The sequence below is a fragment of the Ambystoma mexicanum genome, chromosome 2p, assembly GCF_040938575.1.
Source record: "Ambystoma mexicanum isolate Mex_15411 chromosome 2p, UKY_AmexF1_1, whole genome shotgun sequence".
Taxonomy (NCBI): domain Eukaryota; kingdom Metazoa; phylum Chordata; class Amphibia; order Caudata; family Ambystomatidae; genus Ambystoma; species Ambystoma mexicanum.
Genome location: NC_090923.1, coordinates 6,992,266 through 7,006,107, shown reverse-complemented (window position 1 = coordinate 7,006,107; position 13,842 = coordinate 6,992,266). Strand labels below are relative to the sequence as shown.

General features: G+C 50.6%; 1 protein-coding gene across 1 annotated transcript in view; it reads right to left on the bottom strand.

Moving 5' to 3' along the window:
* The window catches only part of LOC138567658 (zinc finger protein 585A-like), a 198,563-nt gene extending 192,851 nt beyond the window's left edge, over nucleotides 1-5,712 (bottom strand). The window contains exons 1-2 of the mRNA XM_069646131.1: nucleotides 5,484-5,712; nucleotides 1,898-1,936 (exon numbers count right to left, since the gene is read on the bottom strand). The gene's annotated coding sequence lies outside the window, so the exon portion shown is untranslated. The remainder of the gene's footprint in view (nucleotides 1-1,897; nucleotides 1,937-5,483) is intronic.
* Nucleotides 5,713-13,842: the final 8,130 nt, after the last annotated feature.

The window sequence follows — 13,842 nt, the reverse complement described above, 5'->3', positions numbered from 1 at the left end:
CTGCTCACATTACTCTTGAGATAAGTCTGGCTGCTCAGCCACTGCTACCACATAACTGTGTAGTACAGGCTTGTACCAAAGGGTACTGCATGTAATTCTGCCTAACAACCATTAAGAAAGATACCATAGATTGCGTTCAAGGGTGTGGGTATGTGCCCATTCCAAAACAGTTTGAAACAAACCTATGGGGTTACTTCATCCCTTACAGATTCCTGAAGACCCTTGGCAGACCTGCACTATGGATTTTATAACAGATCTAATGAAATAAAACAGATGCACCGGCATCATGACCATGTTAAGATTCCTTCACCAAGACGGCTCACTTTGTCGCATTAAAAAACATACCGTCAGCTCCTACGTTGGCTCTGTTTTTTTCTAAATAGCCATATACACGAGTACCTCACAACATCATAACTGATAGAGGAACTCCATTTGTATCGTATTCTGGAAGGCTCTAGGTAAAAAGAGTTGGTTATCCAACTTCATTACTCTGCTGCCTACCATCCCCAGAGCGAAGGTAAAAGCAAAAGAGCAAATCAAACTGTGGCTCAATACCTCTGGTGTTTCGTGACGGATTATGAAAAAGAATGGACCTGGTTATTGGCCCTTGCTGAATTCACCTATGATTCGTTTCATACTTCCATTCAGTACACCACTTTTCATGTAAACTCGGGCAACCATCCCATGTCCATTCCGATATCTCTTCCAACAAACAGTTTAGTACCAGCAGTTCAGGATCATGCTTCTCTTATGCATCAGAGAGCGACTCTGTTCCCTTCCTCAGCATCATGCTCTTGCAATGGTCTTACTTCCCTGGGAGAACAACACCTCCAACCTGCTAATCCTGACTCATAGGTATAAAATTGCTAGGTATTTAGGATCCTATTAATTTGGTCTTAGTACGGTTTCTACTTCTCAATGGTGTATTTCAAGCAATCTTAGATTTACTTGCGAGGTTGCACAGATAGCAGGTACCTACTTTTCTGTTACTTAAGGGGATACCTGTTGTCATACAATTTTCACTCTATTAATCCCTGTTTTTGTTCTCATCCGCTTTAATTTCCTATTCCACATTGAATTCAAGGGAATGGAGCGTGTCACATAGCAACTCCTGTCTACGGGGAGGGAGGGTCCACTGGGGGTGACCTTAAGGGTCCTGGAAGATTCTTCCCTGTGCATTGGGGCTGTGCTGTCTCCAGAACTCCTGAGAATATTCTCAACTGCCTCGATCGTCCAGGTACCTGACATTAGGCCTGTAAACCAGCCTCATACCTGCTATTATTGGAATAGGTCCGATGCCTGTACCTGGGTAGATGTCCTACAGCTATACTACAGTCCGTACACATGCCTTGCACCTGCTATTATTAGGCTGGGTCCTGTGCCTATGCTAGAACACAAATACCTGCACTGCGAAATGCTAATGGTGTCCAGCACAGATGAGGGAGTCAGGGGACTTCCATGCAGCTGGTTGTGATTGCTGCAGGTCAGCTTATTAAGGAGCAGGTATTAACAGGTGCGAAGAGGTCCGGGGAAAAGAGATTCTTGGATTTCTACATTTCCTTTGATTGGATTGAAAGACGAATGTGGCTGCATAGGGCCCCCAAAATAGGTCGAAGAGGGTTACAACATGACTTTTTAAAAACTGTTCATGGATAGCCTCATCCAAACGCTCTGTGGCGGTGCTGGGATGGCTCGCTATCCATCTTTGCTCCACGCAACATGTGGCCATTTGCAAAAGATTTTCCAGGGCCAATTTTGGTTCCTAGTCTACCCCTGGGAACGAGCGGAGGGAAAAAAAAGTAACGAGAGGGAACGGGTACACAGGTCAGTAGACGGAAGCAGAGAGGCATACATATATTACATTAGTTATTTATGTTTGGTAGCCTTTTCTCCTTACCTTTTGCTGAACATGACCAAACACCTAATGTATTCCTGTCTGGAGAAAGAAAAGATTATAAGAGTTACATAAATGAAACTCTCCACACATTCATCACATTTAATTGAAAAGAGGTCGCTGCCGATTGACCCCGTCACTTGCTCCGAACCTCCCGCCAAGACCGGCCTCCATTTCAGAATAAACCCTGAGATTCCTGCAGCCCGCGATGTGCGCACACGTTGCAGCACCTGTGGGTACCATAAACTCTGCCCTCATCACTACCCTAGCTAGAAAGGGTGAGATTATATATAAATAATTACATACACACAATGAAATAATGCAGCAACAGTAATTTAACACACTGTTGTAGCTTTTTCCTCCTAGCTCTTGAATGCAGGAATCTAAGTTCCAGAATGCAAAGCAATGCCAGTTAAAAAATGACCCTTATATTTTGCAGATGTGCTCTCAACATGTAGAGCTCCATTACAAAGGATATAGTGATGCCCATGTCTGCTTCGCTATGCCAGGCATCCTGATTGCTTACAGGTAGTGTGAAGAAAAAGTTACATTCTGCATAAATGCAAACCCTCCTTTGTGGGGTTCAAAATAGGAACGAATAAAGGTATTGAAAGACAGTTTAAATGCTTTTGCCTTGAAATAAGGCACAGACTTGGGCATACATCAATTATGATGCAAAATAGCTAATGGCGCCCCAAGTTCTTATCTATGGCCATAAACAACGCTGTTAAATGTTTAAAGGTCCCCGTGGGAGACCTGTGAACTTTGCTGCCCCTCCACAGACATCTTCTAATCACTGTCAAAGGAAGACAGCCAAGCATTGCATTACAGCCTCGAAAACCCTGAAGCTTTCATGCTCTTTCCCAGAGACCTGGAGGGGGCATGAAAACCCAGAGGCTCAGGGCAAAGCCGAAAGCTAGGCAGCGCCCCCCCACCAGCATCACCGGCCCCCATCCCATGCACAGGTGAAAGGCTTAATGTAAGGCTAGGCAGCCCCCTCCCCGCCGCACCAGCATCACCCCCCCTCCATCCCATGTACAGGTGAAAGGCTTAATGTAAGGCTAGGCAGCTCCCCCCGCCCCACCAGCATCACCCCCCTCCATCCCATGCACAGGTGAAAGGCTTAATGTAAGGCTAGGCATCACCCCCCTCCATCCCATGCACAGGTGAAAGGCTTAATGGAAGGGTAGGCAGACCACCCCCCTCCATCCCATGCACAGGAGAAAGGCTTAATGTAAGGCTAGGCAGCCCCCTCCCCGCCGCACCAGCATCACCCCCCCTCCATCCCATGCACAGGTGAAAGGCTTAATGTAAGGCTAGGCAGCCCCCTCCCCCCGCCCCACCAGCATCACCCCCCTCCATCCCATACACAGGTGAAAGGCTTAATGTAAGGCTAGGCAGCGCCCCCCCACCAGCATCACTGGCCCCCCAACCCATGCACAGGTGAAAGGCTTAATGGAAGGCTAGGCAGCCCCCCCCCCCGCCCAACCAGCATCACCCCCCATGCACAGGAGAAAGGCTTAATGGAAGGGTAGGCAGCCACCCCCCCCCCCCATTCTATCCACAGAATGTGCCCCGTCTCTGGAGTGCTTCCTCCTTGCCCTTCTTTGGTGAGGATCCACTTCAGGCTCCTGTCGCCAAAGAGGCCTTCTTGCTCTGGGTCCATACGGCGTGTGCCTCCTCCACTTGCAGCCCCTTCCATGCCCACTTCCATCTGGCGGGTGTAGAAGGCACCCGAGCAGCCCGTCGGAGCTGGAATGGGTCATAGACGTTTCTACAGATAACGATTTAATTGGTTCCTCAATGCCTGAGTTTTCATCGAGGTGAATGTTCACCCTCCCAGTGAGGCCCACCACTGGTGGAGGGCATACTGGGAGTGTCCAGGCCATTACTTTAACTAATCCACCCGAGGACGTGCTGCTTTCATCATTTTGGGCACGGATGATGATGAACTACCACTTGTGTGGGTCAGCACAGCGCAGGGTGTGGAGATCCTCGAGAGCAACCGATTGCAAAACGACCCAAAGGTGAGGGAAGCACCAAGGCTACACAATGTACGCGAAGTGACTTCAGGTTTGCCACTCTACCCCTGGAACTTACAGCACTGGCACCGCCTTGGGCCCCAAAGAGCCCCACAGCAGTAATAGAAAACGTGGACATAGATGATCAGGCTAACTTGTGTGTTGGTAAAGTTGCAAGCCCCACCTCCATGGACAGACTCAAATAGGAATGGGGCGGCTGAATATGCACCCACTATACCCACCCACCTGGTTTGGCCGATGTGCATATTTTGCAAGCGGGGGGCACCTGGGGCGAGTGGGTGCAGATGTACAGCTGCAAGGGGGGGCACCTGGGGCGAGTGGGGGCAGATGTACAACTGCAAGCGGGGGGGCACCTGTGGCAAGTGGGTGCAGATGTAGAGCTGCAAGGGGGGGGCACCTGGGGCGAGTGGGTGCAGATGTAGAGCTGCAAGGGGGGGCACCTGGGGCGAGTGGGTGCAGATGTAGAGCTGCAAGGGGGGGGGGGGCACCTGTGGCGAGTGGGTGCAGATGTAGAGCTGCAAGGGGGGGGGCACCTGTGGCGAGTGGGTGCAGATGTAGAGCTGCAAGGGGGGGGGCACCTGTGGCGAGTGGGTGCAGATGTAGAGCTGCAAGGGGGGGCACCTGTGGCGAGTGGGTGCAGATGTAGAGCTGCAAGGGGGGGGGCACCTGTGGCGAGTGGGTGCAGATGTAGAGCTGCAAGGGGGGGGGCACCTGTGGCGAGTGGGTGCAGATGTAGAGCTGCAAGGGGGGGGGCACCTGTGGCGAGTGGGTGCAGATGTAGAGCTGCAAGGGGGGGCACCTGTGGCGAGTGGGTGCAGATGTAGAGCTGCAAGGGGGGGGGCACCTGTGGCGAGTGGGTGCAGATGTAGAGCTGCAAGGGGGGGCACCTGTGGCGAGTGGGTGCAGATGTAGAGCTGCAAGGGGGGGGCACCTGTGGCGAGTGGGGGCAGATGTAGAGCTGCATGGGGGGGCACCTGTGGCGAGTGGGTGCAGATGTAGAGCTGCAAGGGGGGGCACCTGTGGCGAATGGGTGCAGATGTAGATGCAAGGGGGGGCACCTGTGGCGAGTGGGGGCAGATGTAGAGCTGCAAGGGGGGGGGCACCTGGGGCGAGTGGGTGCAGATGTAGAGCTGCAAGTGGGGGGGGGGCACCTGTGGCGAGTGGGTGCAGATGTAGAGCTGCAAGGGGGGGGCACCTGTGGAGAGTGGGTGCAGATGTAGAGCTGCAAGGGGTGGGGGGCACCTGTGGAGAGTGGGTGCAGTTTAGTCTTGGCCTAGCTTAAGAGGTCCTGCTCGATGCTCATGGAACGGAGGGGCGGGGGGCATCCATTGGGGGCTCCTCTGCGAGTGTAGCCCCCCGCCCCCCCATCATGTTCTGACTCACGCCCCTGTGGCATTGGCTCACGGGCCTGGAGACCAGGGAGATGGCCCCCCCCCACAAGGCCCCACCCTCTGAGGCCTGGGACTGGGGCCATGAGTTGGGCTCTGGATTCAGGCGCGCGGGGGGCGGGGGGTGAGGAGTTTGGGGGGCTGGCTGCGTGTACTGACCTCGGTCCCCGGAAGTGCTGCCTTCTCCTCCTCCGCAGACTCGGGGCTCCTCCTCGCCGCTGCTGCTGCTGCTGCTGCTGCTTCCCGCCTTCCCAGATCCAGGGGGTTCAGGGGGTTCAGGCTCGCAGAGGCGCTGCACATCCGCCCCATCTCCTCCAGCCCTGAGAACGCTCCCGTGCACCACAACCCGGAAGTCTGTCTCCTGCGCATGCTCAGTACTCAGCAAGCCTCTGCGCATGCTCCTAACCCCGAAGGTCTCTCCTGCGCATGCTCAGTACTCAGCAAGCCTCTGCGCATGCTCCATGCTCCTAACCCCGAAGAATTTCTCCTGCGCATGCTCACTACTCAGCAAGCGTCTGCGCATGCGCCATGCACCTATAGACTCTCCTGCGCATGCTCAGTACTCAGCAAGCGCCTGCGCATGCTCAGTACTCAGCAAGCGCCTACGCATGCTCAGTACTCAGCAAGCGCCTGCGCATGCTCAGTACTCAGCAAGCGCCTGCGCATGCTCCATGCACCTAACCCTCAAATATCTCCTGCGCATGCTCAGTACTCAGCAAGCGCCTGCGCATGCTCCATGCACCTAACCCTACAGTCTCTCTCCTGCGCATGCTCAGTACTCAGCAAGCGTCTGCGCATGCTCCATGCACCTAACCCGGAAGTCTCCTGCGCGTAACTGCAGGCACGTGATCAGAAAGTGGCTGCGCATGCTCAGTGCTCAGACATTTCTGCGCGTGCTCAGGATACTCCTGAGTGGCGCCTCAGGGGCAATTCAAGAAACACAACAATAATCCACAGGGAAATGTTCACTTCCCCATTGCTGCCAAGTTTCAGTGATTGAATGAATGAATAAACAAACAAATGAATGTGCTCTCAGAATCACTTAAAGGAATGGGCCTTTGCCATAGCTCTCAACCATTTGTGTCGCAAAGGCGGGTGAAAGCACCCGATTTTATTTTTGGCGGGTGAGAGGCCCATTGAAACGAATGGGCGTGCAGGAGGCTTGGCGGTGAGTCCGCTGGTTACAAGGTCTTATACCTGGAGGGGGCATACGAAATTAAGGACAGACACACCGAGTTGGATTGCACGTCTTACTTTATTGGCGTACATACAAATCTGATTCTATGGCAAGACAGGAGGCTCATATTATGCATTACAATCTTTACTCTGAACCACAGCAGCAAAAAATAAAAAACTTTGTAAAAAATTTTTTTTCCAATAAACATAACGTTATAACAATGCAATGGGAAACATCCCAGTCCAACATGGTGGGCAGGTCATGCCCTGGGGGTAGCCAATAGGGAGCGAGCCAGTACCAATATAGGTCCATTCCTTTAATAACTTCCCCTCTTTCTTTGCTGCTGACCCACAGCTAAGTCACACCTCCGGTTTTCTCTTAGACTGTGTGTTCAAAGTGTTACTTGTATCACTTGGTTTCAGGAAGCAGCGTTTGGGAGAACACGTTTCTTTTTTCTTGTTACATTGTATATGCTGCGACTTTCCTCAAGCAGGCAAGCGGAGCGTTTGTTTATCTCGCCCGCGTTCACCTGAGGTGATTTATTCGAGCGTGGCGTTCGCTCGCATTGTGTGGCACTCTTCGTGACCTTTCCTTGGGGAACGCTGCAGCGTTCTATTTACTCGTGCGCCTGTTGTGAGGCCGCGAGCATTTGCTTTGTTTGTTGCGCGCGTCGACCGGCTCAGAACAGTTACATTCTGACGGACGACGCGCGTTGCCTAAGGAGCTCTGTGGCACACGCGGTAAGCGTGCTGCTAGTGAAAGGCAGGTTTAGCAGATCCGCCACAAAAAATGTATATATATTTATTTTTTCCGTAATATGTTCCATTTTCTGTTATAAATTGGTAATAGTTTTACAGTTGTTTTGTATGGTAAAATTTTGCTTCTTTGCCCTCACACGCTGCTCGCGTGTTTGTCTGTGGGAATTCAGACACTGCCCATGTTCTGCCTTGGTGGCCCTTACCTGAGGTTTGTGGCACACTATTAACTTGAGTCCTTACAGCCTGCTCGGCTTGTGTGAGTGCAGCTTTGACCCGGCTGTGTTTAATTAACGGTATATATATATATTTATATCTATTTTACCAAAGAAATTGGTGCTGTCATGGACAAAGGAGTGCTTCCCTCCTCTGCAGATGCCAGCACTCAAGTGCGCACTGCCAAAAAAAGTGAGAAGGTTCTTGAAAACATTGGGGATCAAGCCTGTCATTCCCAGCCTTTAGTGGCACAAGCTATTCAGTCCTCTTTGGACTCCGCTTTAACTGATTTGAATAATACTTTGGCGTCAGCCTTTGACAGATTGATTACCCGCATTGCGGATTTTCATCCCTCCCAGGACGCTGTCCCATCTGTGGCGTCCCAGGCACCCAGAAAATGTAAAGTTAAAACTAAACATACCCAGGGACAACTCAGTCCCCTAGTGGCCATATCTCCTATTGCTTCCCCTAAGGGTAATTTAAAGCGTGGGTGGGAAGAATCTCGACCTATCTCTTCCACCCCCTGACCGGCCCCGCGCCTTTCGCGCCGGTGGAGCCCCCTATTGATGTCTCATCCTCTGACAGTGCAGAGGATTCTGATTCGCCCCCTAAGAGGCAAAAAAGGAAGGTGACCTCGGTAGCCCCTCAAGGGGGTCCCCTGCTGGATGGTAGTGGTGTACCTTTCTTTGATCCTGCCCTGATTCAACACCCCAGGTCTGCTGAGTGGCAACCCTCTGAGGAGGTTTCCTCTTTCCTCAAGTTCTGGATCCGGCGCCCTATGGCCAAAGAGGATCGTAATAAATTACGGGCGAAATGTCCTAGACCGTTGCTCGCCGACAAGGTAGCTCTAGCGCCAGAAATAGACCAGTCTATGGCGGCTTTTCTTTCCCAGAAAGGGAAGGACCCCAAGAAGGGGGTCGATAAAGCGTGGCGTAGTTGTCAAGACAGACTATTGGACATCCTGGGTCCAGTCACGCAGATTTTTGAAATGGCAGAAGAGGCGGCATCCTCTAATACCCCGATAGATGTTGACGCATTAAGGGGTTGGATCCAACATACGGTATGCCTGCTCGGCAATGCTAATGCCTCCATATGTAGGGAGAGGAGAAAATCATTATTAATGAGGTTGGATTCCAAACTGGCAGATATGTCGGAGAGGGAAGGTGGCCCTGCAGCTCAGGGTAATTTGTTTGGGGATTCTTTCCTGAAAGATTTGTCAGCTTATGTTCACACATTTACAGCGCTGGACAAAGCGCAGGTTAATATAAAAAAGGTTTTTGCCCCAAAGGTTTTTAACAAGGCTGGGCGAGGTAGAGCCCGCTCCTCCGGCCGTTTTTCCCAGGGCTCCTCCCGCCCCTGCCAGTTTGCGCCCCGTGGCGCATAACATACCTCCTCTGCTCGAGGAGCACATAATCAGTTCTATCCGCAACAAAACTCCAGTTGGAGAGGACGTGCCGGCAGGGGAGCCGGAAGATCAAGAGGGCCATCAGGTAATTTCCGAGGTGCTAAAAGTTTTTTCCCTCAAAAGTTTAGGTGGCAGACTAGCCAGGTTCCTTCCACAGTGGGAGGCTCTCACTTCGGATCCTTGGGTGCTACAAACGATTCAGGGTTATCAGATAGAGTTCTATGCCCCTCCTTGCCAGTTGTCCTTTCCCCTTCCTTTGGTGTTCGACGAAGTCAAACAATCCCTTATAGATGGGGAGGCACGGGATCTCATCTCCAAAGGGGCGGTAGTCCCGGCCTCTTACAGGGCCTCTCAGTTCCTGAGTACCATTTTTCTAGTTCCGAAACCGGACCAGGGGTTTCGCCCAGTAATCAACCTGAAAGCTCTCAACTCTTTTGTGGTTTATCACCACTTCAAGATGGAGGGAATTCATTTACTCAGGGATACTCTTCTCCCTGCAGACTGGATGGTCAAATTGGACCTCAAGGACGCTTACCTAGTGGTTCCCGTCTTTCCCCCACATCAGGAGTATCTTCAGTTTCAGTGGGGGGGTCGGGTGTGGCAGTTTGCATCCCTTCCGTTTGGCCTGTCCTCGGCCCCATGGTGTTTCACCAAGCTCATGCGCCCTGTGATGGCTCTTCTCAGATCCAGGGGGATTCGGATCATAGTTTATCTGGACGACATGTTGCTCCTAGCCCAGAATTATCAAACTCTGTGTTCTCATCTGAAATTTACTGTGACCCTCTTACAGGATCTAGGTTTTGTGATAAATGTAAAAAAATCCATATTGAAGCCTACGCAATGTATCCAATTTCTGGGCTTCAATATAGATTCAAAGCTTTGCATCCTTCTTCTCCCAGACAGCAGACTGTCCAAGATAAAGAAGGAAATTCGTCTACTCCTCAGGAGAGCGAGGATCTCCCTCAGGCAGTTGGCCAGAGTTGTAGGGATGTTGTCGGCATCCATTCAGGCTATCTTCCCTGCTCCCCTACATTACAGAGCACTGCAACGCTTAAAGGCCAAGCATTTGCGCAAGTGTCTCTCTTACTCCCAAATGGTGGAATTGCCGCCAGAGGCCAGGTTGGAACTTCTGTGGTGGCTCAGGCACATGGAGGCCTGGAATGGCAAGGCAATTTTTGGCCCATCGCCGGATGTCGTTCTGGAGTCAGATGCGAGCAGATCGGGTTGGGGAGCCAGATTGGGTCAGGTCTCCACGGGAGGGAAATGGTCAGAGTCAGAGAAACTACTCCATATCAATTGCCTAGAGTTGTTAGCGGGGTCTTTTGCTGTTCGGAGTCTCCTCAAGGATCAGGGAAATTGTTGTGTTCTCCTCCGCATGGACAACATATCTGCGGTGAGGTACATCAATCACCTGGGGGGTACCAGGTCCAAAGTCTTGGCGGATTTGGCGAGAGAGTTTTGGCATTTTTGCCTCGACAGGGATATTCTCTTGAAAGCGGAATACCTTCCAGGAGTCAGCAACGTAGGAGGAAAGGAGCGATTGGATGCTGAACAGGTCTCTTTTCGCCCGCATAGAGTCCCTCTGGGGTCCTCTGATGATAGACTTGTTTGCCTCCAGACTGAATTGTCAAGTTCCCAGGTTTTACAGTTGGAGACCAGATCCGTTAGCTCTAGCCACTGACGCTTTCCTCCAGGATTGGTCGGGTCAGTTGGGGTATGCCTTTCCTCCCTTTGCAATGATAGCCCGGGTTCTGGTCCAGGTTCGCACTCAGGCGGTGTCTCTGGTTCTGGTTACCCCCTTTTGGCCTTCTCAAGTGTGGTTCCCGGCCCTTCTAGAATTGGCAATAGATATTCCCCGTCTTCTCCCTCGCGATCCCCTGTTGCTAGTGGATCCAGAGGGTCTCCCTCACGAGTTGGTCTCGCAGGGACACCTTGCCCTTATGGCTTGGAAGATTTCAGCTCTTCCTGGTGCTTCAGAGGCCTGTCGCAAGACTCTATGGCGGTCATCCGGGACTCCTGGACGGTGAATGTAATGCAAGGGCTTTGAACTTGCATAATATGAGCCTCCTGTCTTGCCATAGAATGTCTAATCCCCCACACTAGCGTGAGATGGGGGTTTAGATTCTATAAAAGACAAGGAGGCGAGTATTATCCCACCCACCCACCCACCCACCCTTACTGGTGTCGGTTGTTGTTTCAGAGGGCAGTTGATGACTTCGATGCAGGAGGAAGTGGGAGATTGAGCTCCAGGTTGCAGAAGGTTTCAGCCCCGGCGTCTCCATGGGAGTTTGTTCTTCGTTCTACGTGGAGAAGGTGTTCGGTGGTCGTGTGAGACAGATCAGCGTCAGAAAGAGGGGGAGTTATTAAAGGAATGGACCTATATTGGGACTGGCTCGCTCCCTATTGGCTACCCCCAGGGCATGACCTGCCCACCATGTTGGACTAGGATGTTTCCCATTGCATTGTTATAACTTTATGTTTATTGGAAAAAAATTCGTTTTACAAAGTTTTTTATTCTTTGCTGCTGTGGTTCAGAGTAAAGATTGTAATGCATAATACTCGCCTCCTTGTCTTTTATAGAATCTAAACCCCCATCTCACGCTAGTGTGGGGGATTAGACATTCTATGGCATGACAGGAGGCTTCATATTATGCATTTCCATCTTTACTCTGAAACCACAGCAGCAAAGAAAAAAACTTTACAAACAAAAAGTTTCAACAACAGAACTAGATGAGTTCAATGTCCATGCATGGGGACCTCCCCAAACCATCATGGAGGACAGGTCATGCCCTGCAGGGAACCAATGAGCAGGGACCCTCCTCTATATATATACATTACTCTAACCCCAACCCCTCTTTCTTTGCTGCTGACACCACAGAGCTAAGTCACCCCTTTCAGTTGTGTCTTACATGTTAGTCAGTGTTTGCCATATTAATTGGTGTTGCATATATATGTGTGCCTTGCGGCTTTCACTTTGGAAAATTGTGTTTCCTTATTTTAAATTTATTTGCTGTGTTATTTGAACGGCCACTTACTTTGTGGCGTCTAACAGAATTAATGGGCCTCGAGCGCCCGTGCTTCTTCCTGCAGTATGGTTCCTTTTATTGGTTTGGGGCGCCTGGCAGCGCCGAGCTGTGTGTTTATTTTACTTTCTTTCTGAGATAATGCGAGCAGTCGCATGGGCCCTTGTGGACGCTAAAGCTTTAGCTTCAGGCCTGTCCAGCGTGATTTATGTACAGAATGTCAGCTGTGCTGGGTCTTTGAAGCCTGGGCTTCAGACCTCCCGTCCACACCCTTTGTTTATCTTGTTTATTTTTCGCGTGAGGCCCATTTAGAAGCTGTTGCTTACAGGCCTGTCACGCGTGGGTTGGTGTGCCTAGTGCGCCCAGTTATGTTTTCTTTTATTTTGAGAGTCTTTGTCAGCACAGGTCTTTGAAGCCTTTGCTTCGGACTTCGCACGCACAGCCAAGGGGTAGGGCTGAGCAGCGCTTTTTTCTCCTGTAGCTAGTACAGCCACCAGTGGCTCAAATGGTAAGTGCTTGGTCTTGGAATGCTGGAGACCTGAGTTCTAATCCAAGGTCTGGAACATCCTTGGCATGATTTAAAAACAAATTTAAATCTTTTTATGCTGAATTATGAATGTCAAATTTTTGAATTAATCCATAAGGGAATTTTCCTTTCTTATACGCTGCCCTGACCCAGGGGTAGGGTTGAGCAGCGCTTGGATACCTGTGGGTTTGTAGCGCTATATATATAATTGCTGACTTATGAATGCTAAATTGTTCACTTTATACCAAATGAGATAAAAGGGGTTTTTCCCTTTAAAGTAATCCTTATGGGAAAGGTGCAGGCTTCCACATATGGGTCTCCCATTTCAATCCCCATGCGCGCCCTGGCAACAGCTTTGCTTACTGAAGCGCAGGTGAGGGGAGCGCCATGCACCACCTTTACATTTTAGAAATGAAATACAAAATGCTACCAAGTGTATCTTGCGTCAGAATTTCAGCACCTTTATTTTGAGTGCCGCTGCCTGCTCGGCTTCAGGTTTCACCTGAGTTTGGATGCGAGGGTTCTTCCCTGGCGTGCTGCTGACTTCCATACCCTGCTCGGGTAAGCAGCTTGTGGTGCGCTTGCTTGCTGGCGTATTCCTTTGACACAGCAATGGTTAAGCTGTGTGTGAAGCATTGCCGCTTCTCTTTGTTTAAACAACTATTTTGTTTGTTTTATTTGTTTTCTCACTTTATCCTTCAAAGAAAAGACAGGGGTTGGTGGAGGAGGTTGTTAAATGACCTAAAGGGGGCTTGGGCCTTCCTATCCAGCCATCATTCAGGCACAATCCTGTACTAGAATGATATTTCATGTGCCTTTACGGGGGAAAAGAAATGTCTGCTTAATTACCCCTCTCTCTCTCTTTTTCCGTTAGGTAAGTTCAGGACAACTCAGTCCGTTTTCCTTTAGGTTTCTCCTCCCCTGAAGGGGTTAAGTTCGCAGGTTAGGGGGTGTACCCACAGTTCTGGTCTGTTCCTCATATCCTGTTTTCTTAATATATATCTCCCCTAATACATGGTCCTTGTTTTCTGTGTCAGTTAATTTGGCGGACCCTACTTGCCTTCATGAGGCGTTAAGAACCTCATCAGGGGGGCGGTCTTGGGAGACAGTGCAATCCTCTTGTTTTGTGAGCTAACCCTGTCGACATTGATTGCACAGTCCTGGGTATCCTTCTTTGCCCTAGGGGACATAAGGGGTAGGACCCTACGAAGGAAGAGGGTATCTGGGTTTTTTAGGACATGTATAACCCAGTTTGCTCACTGGCTAAAGAGGGATGTAACCTCTATGTTCACTATTTGATGTGCAAGTACTGGGCTACTTGATCGAGATCCGTTTGCCTGCTCGGCAACGACGGCGCCTCTGCTCTTACGGAGCGGCGTAGTTACCCCTCTTGTGAGAAGGGATGGCTCAAGGGCA